This window comes from Rosa rugosa, chromosome 3 (assembly GCF_958449725.1).
Source record: "Rosa rugosa chromosome 3, drRosRugo1.1, whole genome shotgun sequence".
NCBI classification, from domain to species: Eukaryota; Viridiplantae; Streptophyta; class Magnoliopsida; order Rosales; family Rosaceae; genus Rosa; species Rosa rugosa.
In genome coordinates this window covers 13,660,893-13,687,044 of record NC_084822.1, presented here as the reverse complement: position 1 = coordinate 13,687,044, position 26,152 = coordinate 13,660,893, and the positions used below count along the sequence as shown (strand labels likewise).

Genomic DNA, 26,152 nt, shown 5'->3' with positions numbered 1-26,152 from the left:
TATACGTAATCACTCACTCAGGAATGACCACTAATACCAACTATAGTTCAAGCAATAAAAGTCGTGAAATTCATTTGTATAGTAAAAATCATTTTACTTACCTATGGACCGTAGTTGATCAAGTCCATATGATTTAAAACAAATATTTATTCCATAAATATTTTCACACAATTACGACAGAAATAAAGTAATTAAAAGTACTCGGTTCGTAATATGAACCACGTGAGGTTTACTCACCTCTAATTCCCGCTGCGTCTTCTTAACAGCTCAAGATACGATTCACAATCATCCGCCAAATCAATCCGTCAATCACCTAATCCAATACGATCTTAACTTAGCCAACAACTCAAAAACATAATTAAACGACGATCCAACGGTCGGATCGAAATTAAATGATGATCCAACGGTCGAATCCTCACAGATCGCCCTTAGGATCATCCTCCTAAATTATCACGAATATCCAACTTTCGGATCTTCCTGAATCGCCTTTACTAACATCTCCACAAATTTATATGAAAATCCGACGGTCGGATTCTCACGAATGGCCTTCCAAATCACTATTTCACAATTATACGAAGATCCAACGGTCGGATCTTCGTCCGTGACACACAAAGTCATCGGGACAGTCATACAATCAACATATTAAAATTTGAAGTAAAACCGATGGTCTGATCTTCATAAATCGTAAACCGAAGATAAAATGTAAAAATCGTAAATAGTAACGTCAAAACGTAAATCCACTATTTATCAACTTTTTCTAAAATAACCTTACAATATATCAAAACACTCGTATGGATGCGTAGATCATCGCCTAGATAATGAAAACTCAAAAAAATGTCCGACGCGCCGCCACACCCGGAGGTCAGACGGCGGTCAACCCCGGTCAACCACCTCCGATGCAAAAGTCGTCAACTACAAACTTCTTCAAAATAAAAGGGTGATCAACTTTCATACCTGGAGCTAAGTCTGGTTCGGCCTAGATCGTCTTAGATCAAGCCTGGACGTTTGATTAATCTCGGTCGCACGATCAGTTTCCAGATTGAATCAGGGACGTCGCTGTAAGACCTCGGAAATTCGTTATTAATTTCTAATGGTTTCCGGGAATTAATAAAGTGTTCGTTTGTACGATTTCGTGGTTCGAGGGTGGAACGGAAGTGTTTCGGACGAATTATTAGTCGAAGAATATGGTTTTAGGGGGGGTGGCAATGGTTGACTTTTTATACGTTGGGTTTCTCCGAAAACTTCCTTCACGAAAGTCGTAGAGCGCATCGATACGAGTTCGTGGACATGTGGAACGCGAAAATCGGAGTTCGTATGAGAAAGTTATGATCGATTGAAAAGTTGGGAAATTTCTATAAATAGCAAAAATTCCGGATTTTTCATTAAATCCCAAAAGTTTCGAAATTTCCATTTTCTTCCCCAAATTCTCTCCGTTCTCTCTCCTTCCTATCCGTGCGACCCGACTGACCCGACCCGGCCGGAACGGCCACTTCCCGGCGTCCTCTGGCCACGACCCGGCCCTTGCCGTGCTCGTCGCTCCACGCTCAGTCGCCCCCTGCCGTCGTTTTGCCGAGCCGCTGCACCCAGGCCTGGATCGAAGCGACCCCAGGCGGTGTAACCGATCCGATCGGATCTCGCCGTGCCGGCGTTGCACGGGCCGATGCTCTCGGTTTTGGGTTGTCCTCCTCCTCCTGATCATCCTCATATCCTCCTTGTACCACGATTTTGAGTGTAGAGTGGTAGATCGAGGTTTGACGTTTTCGACGTCCCTGATTCAATCTTGGATCTGATCAGACGCACGAGATTGATCCAACTTCCAGGCTTGATCTAGGACGATCTAGACCGAATCTCACTTAGCTCCAGGTATGAAAGTGGTTCAATTCTTTGTTTTGAAGAAGTTTGTAGTTGGCAACTTTTGCATCCGAGGTGGTTGACCCGGCGTTGACCGCCTGCTGACCCGTCGCTTGTGGCGGCGCGTGGCGGCGCGTCAGACCATACTTTTGTGTTCTGTTTTCAGTTTATGCATCTACGCATCGATACGGTCGTTTTGATATATTATAGGGTTATTTTGGAGAAGGTTGATGCATGCTAGGGTTTCGGTTTTACACATTATCTTCGGTTTGTAATCCGCGAGGATCCAACCGTTGGATCTTCGTATAATTTTGATAGGATGATCCCAAGGGCGATCCGTGAGAATCTGACCGTTGGATCGTCGTTTAAGTGTGTTATGTATTGGTTGCTAAGTTAAGGTCGTATTTGTTTAGGTGATTGACGGTTTTGGTTGGGTGAACGGTTGTGATTGTGATTTTAGGCTGTATTGAAGACGCAGCTGGATTTAGAGGTGAGTAAATCTCACGGTGTTTCGGTTGATAAAGTAGTTATGTTTTATTTTGGTATATTTTATTGTTAGCATGAGAAATCATTTTCAAAATAAATTATTTGTTTTAAAATATATGAACTTGATCGACAACGGTTCATGGGTAAGTTAAAACAGTGTTTTGATATAAAATGATTTTCGAGAAGTATAATTTATAAAACTATAGTTGGTATTAGTGGTCATTCCTGCGTGAATGATTACGTATATATATATATTGACGTGGAATATATATATTGGTGCAGTTGTGTAATGAGGTGGAATTAGCATGTTTTGTGAATTCGATGTGGCTATTGTTGTGATTTAATTTTTCAAGGAAATGAATGAGTTTTGGTTCTTTTGAATGGAAATAATTATATTATTGACGTTTCGTAATTTAGAGTTTTACTTGTTAAATTGTGTTGGTGGTTTGTGGTGTGAAAAGAATATTTCGAAATTGATTTCTATATTGTTTTGAAATGGGAGTTGAGCTTTGAAAACAATATTTGTTGCAGTCAATTATATTGTTTTGGAAAGTGTTGAGGTGGTGTAACATTTTGAGTCTTGGGTGACTTTTTAAATGTCTTGGTCTACGGATCGAGGGTCTACGGATCGAGGGTCACAGTAGTGACCGAGGGTGGTTATCGGAATCATGCCCTTGGCCGGGGTATGGTTACGACTCAGTTAGAGCTCTAGTCTGTCCGCCATTGTATGTCATGATGGGTAACAAGCAGGTTACTTGCAACTCATGAGTACGTGTTTTTAAAAGAGAATTTGGGGTGTATTCTTCTTTTAAATTGTCCAAGGAGGGACTTGAATTTCATATTAAAATGGGGAGTTGAATTTAATATGATTTTGTCACTTTAGTGATGTATGTTACCCTTAAGAGGTAAGGATGTCGAGTTTTGAAAACGAGTCATTGTGGGATTTGTTTATTTGGAGTTGATGGGTGATCATCAACTCTGGTGTGAGTTGTTTGACTTCTTTATCTATTTTCCGTGTCATTCTAATTGTTTGATTTTAAATGTAATCTCCTGAACTAAGTTATATGCAGGGATTACTGTCTTTTGAATTGTTTGTTTTTATGTAATCTCCAGAACTAAGTTATACGCTGGGATTACTACCTTTTGTATTGTTCGTTTTAATGTAATCTCCAGAACTAAGTTATACGCTGGGATTACTACCTTTTGTATTGTTTGTTTTAATGTAATCTCCTGAACTAAGTTATATGCAGGGATTACCGCTTTTTGTATTGTTTGTTTTGAATGTAAATTCCTGAACTAAACTCTATGCAGGGATTTATATGATTTCTTTTGTTTGTTTTCATGTGATCTCCTGAACTAAGTTTCTATGCAGGGATTAATGATTTTGCTTAATTCTTATTGTGGGTATAGTTGTGGGTTGTGATCTGTAGTGATGGGGAAGTGAGATGTGAGGTCATCGTTTTGACAAATACTTTATGTTGAGGGGAAGTGAATGTGATTTGTCGTTGAGCATGATATGATATGATATGAACTTGATGTTTGGTTGTGTTTTATGGAATTATTTATTTTTGCTTTAATTATCTCACGAATTGAGAAATTATAAGCATGAGTGACGTGAGTCATTTTATTTGAGTTTACTCATACGGGCTGAAAGGCTTACCGGGTTTGTTTTATTCATTCCCGGTGCACTATTCTATGGTGTAGGGGTTTTGTGCAGGTTAGAATTTTGATTTATCGTTATCGAAGCTGAGGTGGACTTTCCGTCACGTGGGTGTAGAAGGGCGCTCATACTTGTAGTCTTCCGCTGTGTAGTGAGTTGGTGAGAGTGGTTACAGGTTGAATTGATCTTCAGTTTAATTTGTAAACTTTTGTAATGTAATATGTGACTCTAAAGAACGAGTCGGTATTGACATTGTGAGTTCAGTTTGTTTAGTTACTTAATTTATTTGAAAAATTTTCTCTATGTGTTTTCTTGTTATTGTTTTGTTCTCGCGTTTCGGATTTGAATTCCTTTATTCAAAATTCGGGGCGTGACAGTCGCAAACTTCAACTCGTGATCTTTTGCTCCACACTCAAAATCGTCATGCAAGGCTTGTATGAGGATGATCAGGGGGAGGAGTAGATCACGAAAATGGGGAGGGTCGGCCCATGTAACGCCGGAAAAATGGAAATCCGGCTGGGTCCGATTTCTCTTGGCTGGGCTTCTTCGATCCGGGTCTGGGGGCAGCGGCGCAGCAAGGCGGCGGCACCAGGCGACTGGGCAGCTCGGGCCGAGTGCATGAGGGCCCGGTCCGCGGCTGTGGAGGCAGGAGGAGAGAGATGGGGCTGGGTCGTCCTTAATGAAAAAAAATCAGAAAAGTTTCATATTTATAGAAAATTCCCAATTTTCAAAAATTCATAACTTATTCATACGAACTCCGAATATTACGTTCCACATATGCACGAGATCGTATCGACTAGCTCTACAACTTTCATGAAGGAAGTTTTCCCAAATTCTGTACGTATAAAAAGTCACTTTTTGAGATCCCCTAAATAACATTCGTTTTCGAAAATAAAATCGTTCGAACTAATTCAACAACTCCTCCAAGCTTCGTACTCGTGCCCATGACCACGAAATCATTTCCAAAATGTCATCGGAAATTAATTTGAATTTTGAGTACCACTACATTATAATTAACTTGAGAAATATTCGCCCTTGTTTTTTGTTCTTGTAAAATTCCTAAATTTGTTCCTGCAGGAATTGCGAATAGAGTTTACTCTTTGTGGTTAATTTTGTAAAGCACCTACCACAACACATCAGAAGCAGATATATATGCAAAGAAGAGATCTACATTTCATTAGTTTTGTTAAATCGTGTAGGCCTTACTTAAAGCTGTGGTTGGTTTCCCCCTGACAACTATTGAAGCGCGGCTTGAGTTGGTCCCATAACTGGGATATGATGCAATTTCTAGTGTGCCACGTGGAAAGATTTGCATAAGAGGAAGAACCTTGTTTTCTGGTTACCACAAGCGACAAGATCTCACTCAAGAGGTCCTTATTGATGGGTGGTTCCATACAGGTAAATGTCTACAAAACTAGAAATGGAAGTACTTTCTTGGTTGATGCTCAATCTTTTGGTTTCTTTTCAAGAAGGCGCCTTCAAAATTTTTGTTGATGATTCATTTTGAGTGGATGGATCAGAGGTGATATTGGAAAATGGCAGCCTAATGGAGAAAGTTATAGACATGAAAAAGAACATATTTAAACTGTCTCAAGGTGAATATGTTGCTGTGGAAAGCATTGAAAGCAAATACTTGCAATGCTCCCTTATTACATTGGTATGTCTCCAACTTCTATATTTTACTTTTATGATAATAAGAGTACTTACATTTATTTCATCAATAAATGAGTTTGTCTTTGACTTTGTGCTACATTTGAATTTTATACTAGCTTCATGTACACTTCTTTCTTGTTATTTGAAGTTATGGACGGATATCTTAACATCGTAACTTTCATATGGTTGGCAGATATGGGTTTATGGGAACAGCTTCGAGTCATTTCTTGTTGCTGTGGTTGTTCCTGGCAGAATGGCCTTGGAACTGGGCAGCTGAGCATCATTTGACCGATGACGTACTACAAATCATTGTGTCAAAGTCTGAAGGCAAGAAAATACATTCTGGATGAGCTCAAGAGTACGGGTCAGAATAATGTTGTTAGGGTTTGGGGAGCGGTTATAGGGTGTTAGGGAACAGTTAATTGGGGGAACACTAAATATAAACTGTTAGTAGTTTATATAATGTTGTTTTAGATGTGCATATGTGTTGTCAGAATATCGAATTCTAAATTAAAAGTTGTCTTTTGCCCTCAAATAAATTTTTATTACCCCCCAATTACCACCAATAAAAAGTTTTGAATTGATGTAATTTCATCAATTTCTTCCTTAATCAAAATTTTATTTGTCTAATTTTAAGGAGATTAGCTCTCCTTCTTAATGCCCAAATTTTATAGGTTTTATTCCAACCCCCCCCCCAAAAAAAAAAAAAACTTTATAAAAGATTTTGAATTGATGTAATTTTCTTATTTTCTTCTTCAATCAAAGTTTTATTTGTCTAATTTTAGAAAGATTAGTTCTTATTCCCTCCAATAAATTTTTATTACCCAATAAACTTTTATTGCCTCCAATAAAAATTAATTTTATTGGGCGGCAATAAAAGTTTATTGGATTTTAGTGGGGGCAATAAAAGTCCTCGGTGACCTCTCCGGTGACCTATGAGATATCCGAGACCTTTTTGGAGATATCCAGTGAGGTTTTCGGAGAAGTCCTGCGGCCGGCAATCAATGACCGGAGTTCCGCGATCGGTAACCAGATTCCTGCGATCGGTGATCAGAGTCAAGGGATCGGTGACCGGAGTGTCGTGAAGTCTCCTATGGTTTCTCTCTCTTCCAACTTCTCTCTCTATGTGACAAAGAGGTAAGGGCAAAATAGTCTAAAAAAAAACTTACTTGGATATTAGGGAACAACTTATAAGAGATATTATGGATAAGTGGAAAAAAAAAAATAAGTGAGTGGTGTAAGGAGGAAAAACTTTCCCAAAATTAGTGTAAAGAAGCATTTCCTTTTTCTTTCTTTTTTAAGCCCGCCCCCACCATTTCTTTTTCTTTCTTTTTGTACAAACAATGTATTGTTTGATAATTTTCTACTGTTTAGGTACTTGTATTATTGTTGCAGGAAAATTATTATATGGTCTTAGATCATGATACACGTGGTGGTTTGGGTTGATGTTATAGTTTATATGACATGTATTTATTCTTGTTTGGTCTCTTAATTTAATATTTTTTTTCACCTCTACAACGTTACTACTAAATTTGAGTGATATTATTGATCCAAACCACTACATGATAATCTGGGATTATAGAATAAAAACTATATTGTTGCATGAACCATTTTAACAAAAAATTTGAAGGACGTATCAAAAGCAATAATATGAAATACCATTGTTAGATAAACTGACCTAGCCATCTCTACTAGCTAGGGTCTCTCGGTGCATTCCTACATCGACAAAAATTCCAAAACCTCATCTTTCACATCCAAATTTCATCTTCCATTCAATGGCAGAAGCGATGGGTAGCCTCGCTACTACACTGACAAACTTGGATTCGACACTAGTTTCGCTGGGGGCGGTAGGGGCTGCGACATTTCAGGATTTTGCATTGCAGGTCGTGGTTTTATCACCATGCTTGTGGTGGGGGAGTATGACGGCCTCGGTCCGGTGGAGGATGTGCCGCTGAACTTGATGGAAACCTGGGTTGCCGTAAAATGGCTACCTTTTGCTCTGAGGAACAAAGTTGCACTCTCCACGATGATCTCTTTGTTGGAAAATTTGATATTAAATATTTTATTTTCCATAATTTGTGGATGAATAATTAGTGAAAAGGTGTGAAGTTGAATAAATGTAAATGACTATGCAATGAGAAGTCATGGCTGATCACAAAAGATAACTTTTGGTGAAAAGTCATCTCTACTCCAAAAGTCACCTTACATCTATAAAACACTTGCTACACCATATTCTGAAAATAGATCTTGAATTCATATTTTCCTCCTCTTCTTTTACATATGAGTATTCCTAGTGTCATGAAAACCAATTGAGTCTTTTTCAAGAGAGAGTTCATACACAATCTAAGTTCGCTGTTCTTGAGGTTTGAAGTGCTACTACCACAAGAAGAAGGTCGTTGTATCCTGGGAGACGTTTGCCATTAAAATCCTTTAAGCACCGATGAGGAGGCAATTTCGTCTTAAGGACATAGAACCAAGTTCTAGACTCGACCATATTACTTAAGGTTTTCTAACTTTTATCGGTTTTATTTTGGCTAGATTTATCTGCATAAATGTTTCTTGATTTTATTGTAAATATAGCAATTAGACCAACATATTTACCAACAATCTTAAGACGAAATTTTGTTGTTATTTTGGTTTAATTGCAATGTTTAAAGTTTGATCTAACTTTTCTTATAGGTATGCACGAGACTGAGTATATATGATCTGTGCTAAATTAGATCTATAATACATGTGGTTAATTAAGTAGTAAATGATTCAATATTTCATGCATGGTTGCATGACCTGATACTTGATTGCTTGAATATTTAATAATTAATTAGAAGCCAAATGTATGATCGAGTTGCTGCAATCCTTGATCAATTATAGTACATGAATGTGTGCATATGTCTGAACATAGAAGAGAATGGATGCCACCTCTAGTCTTTGACTGGGTAATCCAAAAGTCGCAGCGTTTAGATTTTAAATTGAAACCATATATATCTATCATAACCGCAGATTTGAAATTTCAAGGTAGATATCTGCAAGATCGTTCTGGGAGTGTATATTTATGTCTACATGCATATTAAAGGAATCTGTTATTGGCTGATTCTATAACTGAAGAATGAGATTAAGAATTCTGGTTGGCACACGTGTAAATCCGTAAATGCACATAAATGAATACTATGAGAAAGTGGTTATCATGCACAGTTTAAAATGTCATCAAATATATCATTTTGATCTGACAAAGAAACCACCATTGCCAGCCATGTGTTCTCGTTCTCATAATCACTATGTTGAAGTATGCATGTTTTTATATGACTATGCCAATTAGTCACACATACCCACTGCGGCAACTACATTGCCTGTTGGCTGTTGCAATGTGAAGTGATCTGTTAAACTGGATTACGATAATGTGAGCAGTAAAACGTCAACAGTACGTTATGAGTCAGATTCCTACTTCTTGTATAAAGAAGTTAACACCTATAATAATGGAAAAATTGTGGGGTCGTTTGTCACCCAATCTGTATAAGTAAATGTACACTTGAAGATAAGGAATACACTCTTTCTCTAGAGAAGAATAGAAGAGAATATATAGAGAAATGAGACACCTTGTAAGGTATGAAAAGATTTTATGCGTATACCTTAAAATGTGGGGGTGTGTGGAAAAATGAATTTTAGCCAACACAAGTAGCAAGTCTCGACTAATTGGTGAATCGAAGACTTGACTTGATAACAACTACTCTCGAATGGAATTAGTTTTCATATATTGAATTTGATTTGGAATGAAGTTATAATCAAACAAGTGGGCCCGATTATTTGAATCGAAGTTTGACTAGAGAGTAAGTTGATCATCGAAAGGAATGGGATATATATAAGCCTAAAACATAAAGTCGCCATCATGGATACCCAACCTAGTTGATTGGAGATCCCAAGATCTAGGTTCAAAGGGACAACTAAATGGTGGATGACTTTGGAGTAGCATTGTGGAGATAAATCTCTTCCCATGTCCTATGATGATGAAACAATGCATGATGAGTTAGGGTAAGCTTTGCTTTTAATGGTTCCTATAGCTTGATTTTTCAAGTGGGGTATAGAAATATACTTTTCATAGGAAGCCACCTATATGAGTGTGAAATGAGGCCGTTTCTAAGAGAATTTTGAAGGCTAAATTCTCTAAAGCACTCATGAATACCGGGTGTTGTCCATGGCCGGAAGGACACAACCGTAGAACTAGATGTGTATGAAAAGATATTGTGTGAATACCATTGTCTTGGTTTACATAAATGGCTGAATAGTTCAAGACATCACGTTCACTAATTAGCTAGTAAATCCGATGGTATTTCACTACGGAAGGTTCAAGGCCAAAAGCTACCTATCCCGATGCGATATCATTTCAACCGAACTCTCTCATACGTCCGCGCGCGTCGTCTTTTAAAAATTTTCCTTTCTAACTAATTATTTCATCCATGTGGGGGATTGTTGGAAAATTTGATATTAAATATTTTATTTTCCATAATTTGTGGATGAATAATTAGTGAAAATGTGTGAAGTTGAATAAATGTAAATGACTATGCAATGAGAAGTCATGGCTGATCACAAAAGATAACTTTTGGTGAAAAGTCATCTCTACTCCAAAAGTCACCTTACATCTATAAAACACTTGCTACACCATATTCTGAAAATAGATCTTGAATTCATATTTTCCTCCTCTTCTTTTACATATGAGTATTCCTAGTGTCATGAAAACCAATTGAGTCTTTTTCAAGAGAGAGTTCATACACAATCTAAGTTCGCTGTTCTTGAGGTTTGGAGTGCTACTACCACAAGAAGAAGGTCGTTGTATCCTGGGAGACGTTTGCCATTAAAATCCTTTAAGCACCGATGAGGAGGCAATTTCGTCTTAAGGACATAGAACCAAGTTCTAGACTCGACCATATTACTTAAGGTTTTCTAACTTTTATCGGTTTTATTTTGGTTAGATTTATCTGCATAAATGTTTCTTGATTTTATTGTAAATATAGCAATTAGACCAACATATTTACCAACACTCTTCGGTAGGGCATGTAATACGTTTTGATCTGAATGCGTTGAAGAGAAAGAAGTAGAACAATGAATTAAGGTTGAGTTCGATGTTCGTCGTTGGATTTGAACCTGGAAGGTTTTTGAGTTCTCATCAGCTGTGAAGCTAGAATTAGTCTTCATCTATGAAAAGGTGAAGGGTTTTTGTCCTAAATTAGTCTTCATGACGCACTTGGTTGTGATAAGCTTCTGATCAAGGAGAAGGAAGAGATTCAAGCTACGCCTCGGGCGGCCGCCATGGCCTGTCTCTCTTTGATCTCAGAGGTGGACGTTGGTCCTTACTTTTCCGATGTTTTTGGTAAGGTTGTGGGGTTGAGAACCACGCCAGATCATAACTGCAAGACCCTGGTTACTGTTGGGCAGGTGTCGGGTATGTCTGGTGGTACTGTAGGTGGACTCTTTGCTGAGAAGGGAGGCCAAGCGGTGGTAGTATCTCATGGGATGTTGGGTTCCAAGAATATGGGAAGCCCTATAATTTTGGAACTGACTGATATTAAGGTAGCGGGGGCGCCTAAATACTCGCGTACCTCTTCCACCCTCAGATGAGGTAAGCCCGAAGTCTCTGGCCATGATACCTGCACCGGCAAAGTATGGGAAGGCAGTTGCTAAGGTGGAGTTCTCCTCCATTCAAGTGGCTCTAGTTGGAAGGAAGGAAAAAAAAAATGTTAACAACTTGGACCAGTTTGGGAAGAAATATCTAGCTTTTCCTAACTCGATGATTCAAGTGGAGGAGAATGTCCCCTTGGTTCTGCAGCATAAGAATGATAAGCTGATGGTTTCGCCAGAAAAGAAAAAGATTGGGCGTCCCATGGGCAGCAAGAACAAAATTAAAGTTGCAGATGAGCTAGAAGTCAAAAAGCTTAGAAAGTATAAGCGCAAGGGAAAAATATTGCAGAATGATAGAATCTTTGAATCATCTGTTGCTATAACTGCTGGGAAGGTTGAGACTGTGCAGATGGTGGAGAGCGAGGCTATGGAGATGGTGGAGTCTTCTGCTGCAAAGGGTAATGTGGGAGGTGATATATCACCTTCTACTGCTAGTTTAATTTAATTTTTGTTTGAGTCGCAAAAACCAAAGACTTAGTTGAATCCATTTTATGTCTGCTTCGAGGTTTCTTGGTTTTTGTTACAATAAAGGTGTGTGGACTTTATAAAAGGTTGGTGAACTGAGGACTTATTCGGTTATAAAGAATATAAATTTCAGGAGGTTTTGAGGAACGATTATTTGTGTTGACTCCATAAAAGTGTTTTGTTTTTATACTGCTTGCTGAACTTAAAGAACGGACTGACCTGTTTCAATAATAATAAAAAAAAAACAATAATATAAGTACAATTTGTTTAAGGATAATAGATTCGAGAGAGATTGATGAGAGAATTGTAGAGAGAGTTGTGTATTATTATTGAGAATAGGAGCCCTATATATAGGGATTACAAAGTGCTAGTTCTAATGTTACAAGGAATACCAATCCGTGTAGGATTGGGAAATCTAGAACCTTCTCTCCTATTGCTACTCCTAGTTTGATAAGGCACACTAAATCGATATTCCTTCAACACTCCCCCTTGTGCCGCTTCAAACTTGGTGGTGACGCTTCATCTGTTGCCTCGTTAAAAACCTTGTCAGGTAACAAAAACCATGTGGGATAAAAATAACTCTGGTCGAAGGACAAAAAGAGCACAACACGTCCTTCACTCTTCGAGATCGAACATGTAGACATCATAACTCCCCCTGATGTCGATATCTCCCCCTGATTGCTACAATCGTGGGAGTTCGGATAACTTTCTCAATCCGATGCTCTTCACATGTTTCTCGAAGGTGGATTTAGGTAACGACTTAGTGAATAAGTCCGCTACATTATCCTCTGATCGGATTTGATTCACTTCAATCTTTAGAAGTGATTGTTGTTGCTGATTATAAAAGAAATTAGGCGATATATGCTTGGTGTTGTCGCCCTTGATGAAACCTAACTTCATTTGTTCAATACAAGCTGCATTATCCTCATAAATGCATGTAGGTTCATCTGTGGTAGACTTCAAACCACAACTTCCTTGAATATGTCTAATTACAGACCTTAGCCATATACATTCACGAAAGGCTTCATGTAGAGCAATAATCTCTGCATGATTCGAGGAAGTAGCAACAAGGGTCTGTTTCGTAGACCTCCAAGATATCGCAGTGCTTCCCATGGTAAAGACATAACCAGTTTGGGAGCGACCTTTGTGAGGGTCAGAGAGGTACCCTGCATAAGCAAAACCCATCAAAACATTATTGTCGTTTTGATGGAGGGGAATAGGGTGAGGCCGGCCATCATGGACGGCGGCGGCGCCGGCGGCGGCAACATGGCCGGCGGCTACTTCTTGAACGGTGGCTCTTTGCCTCTTGGGGTCCAATCCCAAATTTCCGTTTTTCTCTCTGTAGGGATAGAATAGGCCCATATCAATCGTACCTCCTAGGTATCGAAAGATTGTCTTTACACCAATCCAATGGCGGCGTGTTGGCGCAGAGCTATGTCTAGCTAACAAGTTCACTGCAAAGGAGATGTCTGGTCTTGTGCATTGAGCTAAGTACAATAATGCGCCTATTGCACTTAAATAGGGCACTTCGGCCTCTAATGGTTCTTCGTCCTCATCCTTTGGACGAAACGGATTTTTTCCAGGCTCAAGACTACGACCAATCATGGGAGTACTCACAGGCTTTGCTTTATCTTCATTAAAGCGCCTTAGGATTTTCTGAGTATATGCAGACTGATGGATCAAAATCCCATCACTACGGTGCTCGAGTTCTAAACCGAGACAAAACCGTGTTTTCCCAAGATCTTTCATCTCAAATTCGGATTTCAAGTATTTAGCAGTTTCCTTCAACTCATCTAGAGTTCCAATTAGGTTCATGTCATCGACATAAACTGCTACGATTGAAAATCCGGAACTTGTTCTCTTAATGAACACGCATGGGCATATTTCATTGTTAATATATCCCTTCCCAATCAAGTAGTCACTTAGACGGTTATACCACATCCGTCCGGATTGTTTTAATCCATATAGTGAGCGTTTTAATCTTATTGAAAACGCGCTCCGTGGTTTAGAGCCACTTGATTTGGGTAATTGAAGTCCATCTGGAACCTTCATATATATCTCTGAATCTAGATCCCCATAGAGATATGCTGTAATCACATCCATAAACTGCATGTCAAGTTTTTCGGAAACTACCAAACTGACAAGGTAGCGGAACGTTATAACGTCCATTACAGGAGAATATGTCTCCTCGTAGTCGATTCCAGGGCGTTGTGAGAAACCTTGCGCCACAAGGCGGGCTTTATATCTTACCACCTCATTTTTCTCATTACGTTTTCTAACAAAGACCCATTTATGGCCAACAGGCTTTACATTTGGGGGTGTCTGCGTTACAGGCCCAAATACCTGTCTCTTTGTTAGTGAATCCAATTCAACCTGGATCGCATCTTTCCATTTAGGCCAATCTGCTCTTCGTTGACATTCTTCAACAGAGCGAGGTTTGATATCATCATATTCTATAATTCCTTTTGCAATATGATATGCAAATGCATCATCAATCGCCATAGAATTTATATCCATCATCTCATGTACACTAGTGTAATTTATGGAGATCTCTCTATTCTCTGGAGTTGGTTCTGACATTGGAGCGTCCCCCAATGATGTCTCTCGGACATAACCATAATCCGGAATATTCTCATGAGATGGATTATTCACATCGATGATTAATGGATTATTTTGTGCCAAACTCGCTTTCTTTCTTGGGCGAGAATCCATCGAACCTATAGGCCTCCCGCGCTTCCTGGCAAGAGCCATGGGCCTAGCCCAAACGTCACCATCACTGTGAGAGGGGACGTTGGCGCCATGCTCATATACTCTTGAGTTGGCGTCATGTTCTCTAGTTTTAGGGACATCAATCCTTGCAGGCACGTTTGCAGCAGGTATGTGTGATCTCGTCACTTTAGCGATATCAGAAAACGCATCTGGCATCGATTCTGCTACGTTCTGAAGATCGAGAATTCTCCGCACTTCAATTTCGGACTGTGCGGTTCGGGGATCAAGATGAGACAGAGTGGGGACAGACCACGACAATTCCTGTCGTTCCTGTTGAACATTGATGTTCTTATCTCCCCCTAACGACGGGAAGACTGTCTCATCGAAGTGACAATCCGCAAATCTAGCGGTAAAGAGATCGCCTGTCAAGGGTTCTATGTAGCGGATAATCGTTGGAGAATCATATCCAACATAAATGCCTAATCGTCGTTAAGGACCCATTTTGGTGCGCTGTGGAGGCGCAATAGGCACATAAACTGCACACCCAAATATGCGTAAGTGTGAGACATCAGGCTCATACCCAGTAACCATCTGGGACGCAGAGAAGGGTTGAGTGGCAGTGGGCCTCAGACGAATAAGCACAGTTGCATGCAATATTGCATAGCCCCAAGCAGAAATAGGGAGATTGGTGCGCATCACCAATGCTCGAGCAACCATTTGTAGTCGTTTAATGGCGGCTTCTGCGAGACCATTTTGGGTGTGAACATGAGGAACTGGATGTTCAACATCAATCCCAATAGACATGCAATATTCATCAAAAGTTTTTGATGTAAACTCCTCAGCATTGTCTAATCTTATAGACTTAATAGGATGATCAGGGTGGTGAGTCCGTAACTTAATTATTTGTGCTAGGAGTTTAGCAAATGCAGCCTTCCTTGTGGACCATAGCATGACATGTGACCAGCGTGTCGATGCATCAACCAACACCATAAAATATCGAAATGGTCCGCATGGTGGTTGAATAGGTCCACAAGTATCACCTTGGATTCTCTGTAAGAATGGTATATTTTCTTTAGTGTCCTTTGCATAGGATGGTCTCGATCCTAATTTTGCTAAAGAGCAGGCTTTGCAGAACGAATGATGGGCTTTAGAAACAACCAATGAGGATTTTGGTTGAGCCACGAAGTCACAATTGACTTTAGAAGCAAAATGTGGAGTAGAAAGAGCATTGGTGGCGTCAATGCCACCTTGAGGCCGCAGGGGGACGGCGGCGCCGGCCAAGGATGGCCGGTCCTGGGGGTGAACGGCGCCGTGAGGCGCAGGTGCTCTTTCGGTGTCCAAAATCCGATTTTTACTTCTTTTCGTTCTGAAAAATGGATGTCCGTGTGAAGTCTTTAATATACGGATCATCATATCACGACCTGGGTGTCCCAAACGGTCGTGCCAAAGCCTATATGTGTCGGAATCCCATAAATCATCTCTCATGACATGGTTGGATTCAATGACTCGAATAGTGGTTGCATACAACCCACTAGAGCGACACATAAGTTTCTCTAAGACTCTTTTATGTCCGTAGTCATTAGAGGTGATGCAAAGGAACTCTTGTCCATTCTCACAATACGTTTCCGCATGAAAACCATTGGCTCTTATATCTTTAAAGCTCAAAAGGGTTCTTCCTGCCCTAGGAGCATAAAGAGCTTCGGTGACATTTAAAATTGTGCCATTTGGCAACAGAAATTGAGCTGGTCCTCGACCATGAATCAATTGAGATGATCCAGCCATCGTAGTCACAGAAGATCGAGTAGGCGTCATCACAAGAAATAACTGCCTATTTCGAAGTATGGTGTGCGTAGTAGCACTATCCACGAGGCATTCTAGCTCTCCGGGAAACATACTTGAAATTAATAAAGTTCGAATCAAAATCGACACTTTATTTCAATGAAAGCCAATGATTACGTCAAAGTTTCTAAATTTAATCCAAAAAGGATAATCAAGCTTAGACAAGTAGTAGTTACTTAATCCGTTTGGTAATTCCAATTTGGTTGTGACCAGGTAAGGTAAGGCGAGATTTTGGTGAAGCCACTACACCAAAAATGGTCTTTTACTGCCCACAATGTGTGCCGTAAAAGGGTATTTACGGCGCACAAAAGCAGGCTGTAAATGCCGGAGCCGTAAAAGACGTACCACATTTACGGCACACTAAAATGCGCCGTTAAAGTGCATCCAAGAACGCCGTCAAAGTGATATCGGAAATGTCACTCATGTTATTTACGGCACATGTTGCACGCCGTAAAAGACTTTCTATTTAAGGCGTATAATGTGTGCCGTAAAAGAGTGGTTGAGTTCCTATTTAAGGCGCAGCTTGCACGCCGTAAATAAGGTTTTTTTTAATAAAAAAAAATTTATATTTTTACCAATTTCACATTTGTATCACCATATCCATATGACAAATTAGATGTACGTAAGAGAAACATTTCAATCAGATTATCGTTATAAGTAATTTCATTTACAAAATGACAATTAAAAATATACAAGTAGCAGTAGTCATTACATCAATCAATCAAACTCTAACTTTACAAGTTCAATTCACATATCAGTTTCACAGTTTCACTTCAGCAAACAGATCAAGGACTACCACCCTCCCTGCAGGAACATAATGTAAAAGTGTCTGGAAAGAAGTGTGTTCCATTGTTAATGACAACAGATAAATAAAAGGGAACAATATTTCAAAAAAAAAATTGTAAATATAACCTTCATTTGTGCAATGGATCATGTGAAAATGACCACCCCTGCAGAATTAGTCATTAGCATACCAAAACATAGTAAAGTCCAGTGACTTTCCAGCAACACTACAAGTAACTGACATAAGGAAGTCATCATAATCAAGGTCAAAAGTGAAAAATACTTGTAGCACAAATTCTAAATAGTTTATGCAGCTTCTTGATTTATCGTATATCAATTCCATAATATGAAGTGATCGACAATTGCAAACCTGAGATAGTTGGGCTTCTACTTCCAAAGATGCAGCTCCCCTTTTAATCTCTTCATCCAGCTTCTTGAAATGTCCATACATAGAATAGTAACTGCAACATGCATTGAGAAGTGAGTGTTTCGTTCTTTCACAAGTGCAAAACAAAAGAAATGATAGACATTGCAGAAGCAAATCCAGAAAATGCACAATAGTTGCATTAAAGGTGACCCAACTTAACTAGAAAAACTTAAAGTTACCAACCAACTTTTCTTTCCATAATGTCAGATTACAGTTAGAGGACTCAGATGTAGCAACATACAAACAACTGATTGGCCATACCACTTAGGCTAATGTAAGATATAAGAACAGAAATTTTAGAGCACCAAATGTTTGCATATTCACCAGGCATTGGTTCCTACAAATTGTCCTATGGTTACTTCTGTAACCACAAAAGCATTGTCTATTCAGCCAAACAAGATGAAGCACTGTTGAGAAAAATTTTGGGCTAGAGATGGGGAAATGTGTTTCATGAATTTCCAGTATGATTCACAATAAAGTAATTTCTATTTTCATGGAATATAAACAGAAAAACTATAAGACAGAAATACAGATAACACCACCAAAAAGTACAGGAAGGAAAAGAAAAGAAACAACTTACAACAGGACAATTAGCTTCTCTGATCCACTCCAAATTACGCGGATCAACAATTAAATCATCTATAAACCAAAGCAGAGATGTATAAGATATATGATATATGAGTGTGCCACAGTATTATAAAGCCAATGTTAAATCTTAAATACTATGGATGCACAACCAATGCATGAATATCAAAAACCAAAAAGGGTTAATGCAACCAGAAAATTCTCTCTGGACATAAGCATTTGACAAGGAAAGTGGGCAAGCAGTGGAATCTTGAGGAAAGCTCAAATGGCAGCTTAATTGGACATAATCATTGCAGCTATAAAAGAAAACGGAGATGTCTTACTATAACCAAACATAGTTCCCCTCTCACAAACCATCACATTTGGATTTCCTGCCAGTCGAATCTTCTCAGCAGAATTTACCATGACCTACAGATGTGGAAAACTTAATAATAAATACCAGATGCATATACATGCCAATATGTTTTAAATGAGATTGGTATCAGTTATGTCAGAATTAATCACTCAAAACTAAACTATAGAGAGATAGAGTAAATTACTCACAGAAGGAGCACAGAATTGACCCTTCTTAATATATTGACAATCTTTCCAGTCCTGGCTGCTGCAACTAGAAGATCTGACTGTCATCATAAATCACAACTGAGATATATTGGTACTAACATATCGAGGGTCCGCCTGAAAATGCATAAAGGAAACTGGAAGTTCAAAAATTCTGACCAATCGTAGTAGTCACATATTATGATACTTGACATGGATTACTTTCAATAGTCTTTCAAGGAATAATCAATTCACAGTCAACTCATAATTCCAAGTTTCCACCAACCTGCTTCCATATTGGTTTGGCCATCCAACCTTCAATCAACTTGCGTCTTCTCTGAAAGCTGGTAGAAAAACACATATGATTAGCAAAACTTCTTAGCTTTACACCAAGCTAAAAGTAGATATGCAGAAGTCAATAATTGATCTATAAGTGCACAAGTTACAATTATTTTGTCTTACAGAGAGTCTTCTAGTATTGACTGAGAAAGTGAGAACTGAGAAGCATGCTTTCTGAAAACATATTCAGTAAAACAGAACAAAAATTCAATTTGACAATCAAAACAGCACAACAAGAATAAAAATCCATGATTCAACTTACAAAAAAAAAATAATAAGGACGAGAATGACAACAAATCTGACGGAGCTAGTGGATTAACCAAAAATGGAGATCAAATATGAGTCAGTTCCAACTTTGTAATGGGTCTATGGCAGAACGAAAACCCAGAAATAGATTCAGATTCTAAGAAAAAGTCACATACCCAAAAGCCTCTCTTTTGAAATTGGTGATATTGCTAAGTGCAGCTCGATAATTGAGCCCCATCTCCTTCACAAACTTAGCGGCCCCAATATTGGATCTTTACAAAAGATCTAATCATAACTGGATCTGAAATTAAGAAGAATAAACGACAACGATGATAACTGAGCAAGATTAAATCAAAACAAACCGACGAAAACAAGATTGAAGAAAAGAGTAACAGCAGAGATGGACCTGGAGGGAAAGGAGGAAGCTCCGGCTGAGAGATGTGTGAAGGAAGAAGGTAGAGAAAACGAATCTGAAGCAGTTGACATTTTGCGGTCGCGATCCGGCTCCAAGCAAAACGCAGATCCCAAAGAGGCGGTAGAGGGGACCACTGAGACCTTGGCCTGACGGTTTTGGACGGTGAGCTTAACCCAGTCCTTGGCGGTCTCCTTGGCGATCTCGAATTGTCGATGACGAAGAGAAAACTGAGAGGCCAGTGAAGAAAGAGAGAGCGAAAGGAAGAGAGAGAAACTGAAATGAGATAGGGTCGTGGACTGGAAGTGAGGCAGTGAGAAACGAGGGCTCGAGGCTGTGTTATGAAATGAAAAAAATAAAAATGAAAAGTGTAGAGGGAAAAGATGGAGGGAAATATAAACTTTAGTGAAAATTTTTGGCCTTTTACTTTTACGGCACACATCAATGCATGCCATAAAAGACTAAATGAACAATGACATTAACGGCATGCATTAGATGCACGCCGTAAAAGACTATATCAGAAAGGGTATTAACGGCCTGCGTGAAAATGCGCCGTAAATGTGTGTCTATTACGGCACTCATTAGATGCACGCCGTAAAAGACCATATCATAAAGGGTATTAACGGCTTGCGTGAAAATGCGCCGTAAATGTGTGCCTATTACGGCACGCATTAATGCACGCCGTAAAATGTGCGCGGTAAAAGAGTCATTTTCTTGTAGTGAGCGTTGCTCACTTTTAAAACCGTTCTCTCAGTTCAAACCTTGCCTAGACATCACAATTACTCTTGAGTACGCCTAGTGAGAAAGAGTTATAACCACTGTCTTTGTTGATAGTTTCCAAATTTTTGGATATGGATTGAAACCAATGACGCTTATATGGTCAGATTTTTATGCTTACGAACGCTCTTAGTCCGTAGCCTACGAACGCTCTTAGTTCGTAAAAATCGATGCTCACGAACGCTCTTAGTCCGAAGATTACGAACACTCTTAGTTCGTATGTAGCGTGAATCCCCACGATTCCGCTTTTCAAGAATCGAACCCACGTTATAAGAAAGGTGGGATGTAGAAGAATGGAGGTTTTCAAGTCCCCGAGAAAAGAAGAAATATTTAAATTTCGAATTATAGGAACTTCAAAACTTACTCTTTTGAATACTTACTTGTATTTGGATCACGCTCGTGTCGATGCAGGCGTGTAGGATTGCAGGTGTGCTATCGATCCTGGGTCGGGATTGCATATGCTGCTTCAATCCTAAGCTAGGATTGAAGTGGATGTTCGATCCTAACCTGGGATTGTAACTTGTTTACAATCCTGGTCGTGGCTAATGGCTCGGCGGTGCTAGGCTTGTGCACTAATGGGATGGGGCCGAGAGTGTGGCCGGTAGGTTGCGTTGCTGGCCGACGGGGCTACAAAGGTAGCTAGGATGCAGACGCTGCAGGGGCAGCAGGGTACACAAGCAGCAGGGGCTGCGGTGATGCTGCAGGGGCAGCGATGCTGAGCTGCAGGCGCGCTGTGGGACGCGGTAGGACTGCGGGGCTGCTGCAGCGGCAGGGGGCGCTGCAAAGGGCAGCAGGTGCGCGGGAGCTGCGGGGTAGCAGGCACACGGGTGCGCAGAAGCTGCTGTGGCAGCGTGCGGAGCAAGGCTGCAGCGGACGCAGAGGCGCGTAGCGCGGGGCAGCTGGGCGCAGATGCTAGTGAGGCTAGCGAGCAAGGCGCGGGAGCGTGCTGGGCTGCACGGGAGCGCGCTGGGCTGCACAGGCAGCGTGCGCAAGGGGGCGCAGGGGCCCGCGCGGGGCAGGCTGCAGCGATGCTAGCACGGGCTAGGGGCTGCGGCAGTTTTGGCCATATGAAATTCTTTTCGGGTTTTGGCTTTTTTTTGGCTTTTGTGGTTGGGCTCGTGCTGATAACGTGTTTTAAGATAATAGATTCGAGAGAGATTGATGAGAGAATTGTAGAGAGAGTTGTGTATTATTATTGAGAATAGGAGCCCTATATATAGGGATTACAAAGTGCTAGTTCTAATGTTACAAGGAATACCAATCCGTGTAGGATTGGGAAATCTAGAACCTTCTCTCCTATTGCTACTCCTAGTTTGATAAGGCACACTAAATCGATATTCCTTCAACACCATTAGACTTTATAAAATTTAAGTTACCAAATTTTTTTTGTCAATAGTCCAGATTTTTTATAAAAAATTTTCTTCTAATAAATATAAATTACATTTTTTTATTGGAAGACATAAAATACATTTAACCCTGAGTCTGACTGATGTTTTTATTATTTTAAATCGCGACACATTCACACCGGTTGAAAAGTAAGGAAAAAACCACTTTCATTCCACCCTCTATTTGGCATTTTCTGGGGAACCAACCAACCTTCTCTATTTGGAAGACTACTCCTTTCAAGGGTGCAGTGGGTAGTGGATATTTTGGGACCTTCACAGACCTGTTTCGATATGCAACATCAGTTCCTACTTTGCATGAATTGGATTTAGTGGTGCTATTATGTAGAAGGATTTGGCAGGCTCGAAATGATGTGATTTTCAACTACAAACTGGTCAATCCTCACTTTCTGGATGCTCAAGCTCTACAATTGCAGCAACAATTTTTGGAGCAGCATCTCAATGCTTGCTACCCTGCTAATAGAACTACTGCTCAGGTTAGATGGACTCGACCTTCTTTTCCTTTTCTGAAACTGAATGTGGATGGTGCTGTAGACGAAGTACTTGGCTTAAGGGGATTGGGTGCAGTCCTCCGTAATGAAAATGGTGATTTAATGATAGCGGTGTCAAAAGGATTAAGGGGTGGTTTTTCTGTCAAAGCTACAGAACTATATGTAGCAGTCTTGGGCTTGCAGACTATTATCCAAGCAGGTTTTCAATCGACACAAATAATTCTGGAAATGGATGCTTTGGGAGTGATTAATGATTTGAACACAACCAATTCTGTTTGGTCTGTTGAAGGATCTTTGGTTGACGAAGTGCGAAATCTCTTCCATTTCTCTTCTCTTCAGTTATTTGTACATATAGTCCTATGAGATGTAATCAGGCAGCGCATAGTTTAGCTAAAAATGCGCTTTTGTTTCCTGTATTTCAAGTTTGGGTTGAGGAGGAGCCACAATGGCTCTCCCGTGTACCTATTTCTGATGTAACTATCTAGATTGCTTTTAATGCAATTCTTATTTCTCAAAAAAAAAAAAAAAAACCAACCTTCTCTATCTGGGCTGTTTCTCAGCTCCACTGCATCATCGAAAAAACCTCTCTTGAGAGATAGAGAAGAGAAAAAAAGTGAGAGAGAGATTAGTTTTGGGAAAGTCAGAATCTGAGCCTGGACTGTCTACTTGAACACATAACAAGAGTCTTATACTCGGATCAATCACCTTTCCATCAACTCACAAATCTTCATTTCATCCCCCTGTTTTATAGTCCGCCATTTATGGATTCTGGGAACCGAAAGAAGAAGAGAAAAGATATGGGTCCCCCATCAAGAACAAGAAGCTTAATCAGTAAGTCTCCGCCCCTAAAAAGAAGAAGGTTACTCAATACGGATTCTGTTTCTACTCAAGGGGGCCTCTTCTTTCCTCTCCTACTTCTTCCTCCCATTCATTGACATACGATGTGTTCTTGAGTATTGGAAATTAAACCAAATGATCATGGCACCAAAAATATGTTAGGACGAAATTTCTTAATGTAGTTCTTCAATGATTCTCTAGGAAGTTTTAATTCCTGCCGGAAAAAAGAAAAAGAAAAAGCGTAGCTAATTAACTTGTGCATTCCTATCATTATACTGTATGTTGAATTGATGTTGAGAAACACTAGTAAGGAAGATTTCCCATCATTGAGCAAGAAAGTTATCATCATAAGAAATTTATCCTAAAACATACAAAATTGATAAAGAGAAAGAAAGTAACCATTTTGTTGGATATCTCATATGTGGTTCATCTGGCAGGAGTCAATCCAAATTCATTGATAGCATCATTGAAGAGATTTTGGCACAATCGTTAAGACATACTAACTTAAAACGTACCTACTTACCTGTGGCAAAGCATCCTGTTGGAATAGAGTCTCGCATACAAGATATGCTGAAATTTTTAGAAGTTGGGAAAAGTGATGTCCGCATGGTAGGGATACTTGGAACTGGTGGCATAGGTAAGACAACAGTTGCTAAAGCTGTGTATAATTCTATTGCTTATCGGTTTCAAGGAGGTTGTTTTCTAGCAAATATTGGGGATGTGGAAAAGTTCAAGCGATGTGAAGGTCTATCAATCCTACAAACCATTTTTCTTTTTAAGATTCTAGGTAGCAAGGTAAACGTAACTGATGTTGACCAATGAATCACTGTGATAAAGAAGAGATTGAGGCATAAAAGGGTCGTCTTAATTCTTGATAATGTGAATCATCCAGACCAGTTAAACAAATTAGTTGGAGGTTTGGATTGGTTTGGTTCGGGTAGCAGAGTTATTATAACAACAAGATATAGGAATTTGCTTGTTGCTCATCAAGTTAATCGAATATATACAGTCAACAAACTAAATCGAGATGAAGCAATGCAGCTTTTCTGTTGGAATGCCTTCAGAGGACGTTTGGATGGTATATATTTGCCACTGGCACAAGTTGCAGTATATCATGCTCAAGGCATTCCATTAACTTTGGTGGTTTTAGGTTCATGTCTGTATGGTGAAAGTTGGTACGATTGGACAGATGTATTAGATGATTTAAAAAGAGGAGTTGATCGTAAACAAGTTACTCAAGAAATTCTCAAAATATGTTATAATGCACTAGAAGATTCGGTGAAAGAAGTTTCCTTCAAATTGCATGTTCTTTTGATGGACAAAAACAGATAAATCCGATGAAGGAACTTGCACGTTTTGTCCCTAATCTTATGCATGGTATCCAAGTTCTGACAGAAGGCCTTCATAAATATTGGAGCAAGTCATGTGCCCATCATGCATGAATTGCTAAAAGAAATGCTACAGGGTTAGTCCAGCAAAAGTTTGCAAATAAGCTTTGGGATAGCAAATTTTGGATCCTCAGGGATTTTTGCGTTTATCTTCCGAAATACTCCGTAGGTATATTTGGAAAAAAGTTAGAATTTGGAAAACTTAAGTTCTATATAACTTAGAACTTGCTTTCTTAATGTTATTGGTTTTGCATATTAGGCAGTACGTATAGCTAAAGACATCATGAAGAAGTGGTCTAAACCACATGAGATACCATTCAGTACTACCGAGTTGGCTAAATTCTGGTCTAAAATCAGTATGCATGGAAGTCTTATGTCACGACGAGTGGAGGGATTCAAGGTATTCTGAAATATTGCATCACGGTCATTTTCACTGTACTTTTTTTTTAATCATAATACTTTGATTCATATTGTTCTTTTTCAACTTTCATACAAATTTTCAGAATCCTGACTTCTATAAATTTTGAAGTGGTTCCAAAAGTGGTTCAACTGTCAAATGGATTTCAAGGGGTTTCGACTGTTTGGATTCTTTATTCAAATTCTTCAAAATTTCAAATGGGAGAACACAGAATTGGCTCTTTGTGCTCCTGTCTGCTGGTTGCTCTTTCCAGATTCACTTAAATGAAGTAGTTATTTCACGTCTCTGCACACAGCTTGTTAGAAGTGTAGCTGCAATACATAACCTTCCTTGAAATGTGGCGATTTGGTTATATGCGCTGTTCCCACCTTTTACGTGTTGAGTCACTATTTCTCAATCTAGTTAATCTGGTGCGCCCTTAAAAAGCTGTGGTGACTTTTATGAGGTATTTTACTATTGTTTAACCAGTACAAATGATACATGTAGTATGCGTTAATAAGGACACTCCTGTATTTGCCTCAATATGAATTTGTGTTTGTTGGTACCGTTTCCTTTTTTGAAAACTCCTCATTCTTGCTTCAGTAGTTTCAGAGATAATAACAGACATTTGTAGCAAAACAGAGGACTGACATCTGAGCAATTATGCTGTTGCAGGACTACTGGAAAGTTATCGTCCCAAACAGTGACCGACTGCAAAGTAATATATACTGATGCACATCGGGAAAATGAAAAGCTGTAATTAGTACTAATGCATGCAGCAATGTTGGTAAAGCATTGTGGTATTCTTTCTGCAGATTTATCTTGCCTACCAAACTGTTCTACACATTTAAAAAGTAGGTAATAAACTATTTGTTTGAATACTTGATGTTTGAGGTGCAAGTTGTTAGGATTCTGCTTAAGTTGACTGCATATCATAATTAATACATACTTGAATCAGTTAAATCATAGTGAAGATTCAGGAAATTAAACAAGGTTAAGTATTTAACTCAACGTGCTTTCTCACCTTAATTCATGATATATGTGTTTGGCCTATGAGATGTCAAGTATGAGATGCTTTTGTGGTCATTCAAATGACCTTAATTTTCTAAATCAGCTAGTACAACACATCAGAAGCAGATATATATGAAAAGAAGAGATCTACATTTCATCAGTTTGTTGAATCGTGCAGGCCTTACTGAA

The 26,152-nt window shown here is 39.4% G+C and overlaps 1 long non-coding RNA gene and 2 pseudogenes across 1 annotated transcript; 2 read left to right on the top strand and 1 right to left on the bottom strand.

The window, feature by feature from the left end:
* The window catches only part of LOC133737274 (probable CoA ligase CCL6), a 62,836-nt pseudogene extending 56,775 nt beyond the window's left edge, over positions 1-6,061 (top strand).
* Positions 1-26,152, top strand: part of LOC133737273 (probable CoA ligase CCL6) — a 256,961-nt pseudogene that overhangs the window by 62,193 nt on the left and 168,616 nt on the right.
* On the bottom strand, positions 17,165-19,990 carry LOC133741396 (uncharacterized). Its single transcript, XR_009861880.1, has 8 exons — positions 19,654-19,990; positions 19,424-19,548; positions 19,125-19,175; positions 18,949-19,006; positions 18,669-18,800; positions 18,449-18,533; positions 18,121-18,179; positions 17,165-17,574 (listed from the first exon to the last, which is right to left on the bottom strand). It is a non-coding gene; the product is annotated as an uncharacterized LOC133741396 (long non-coding RNA).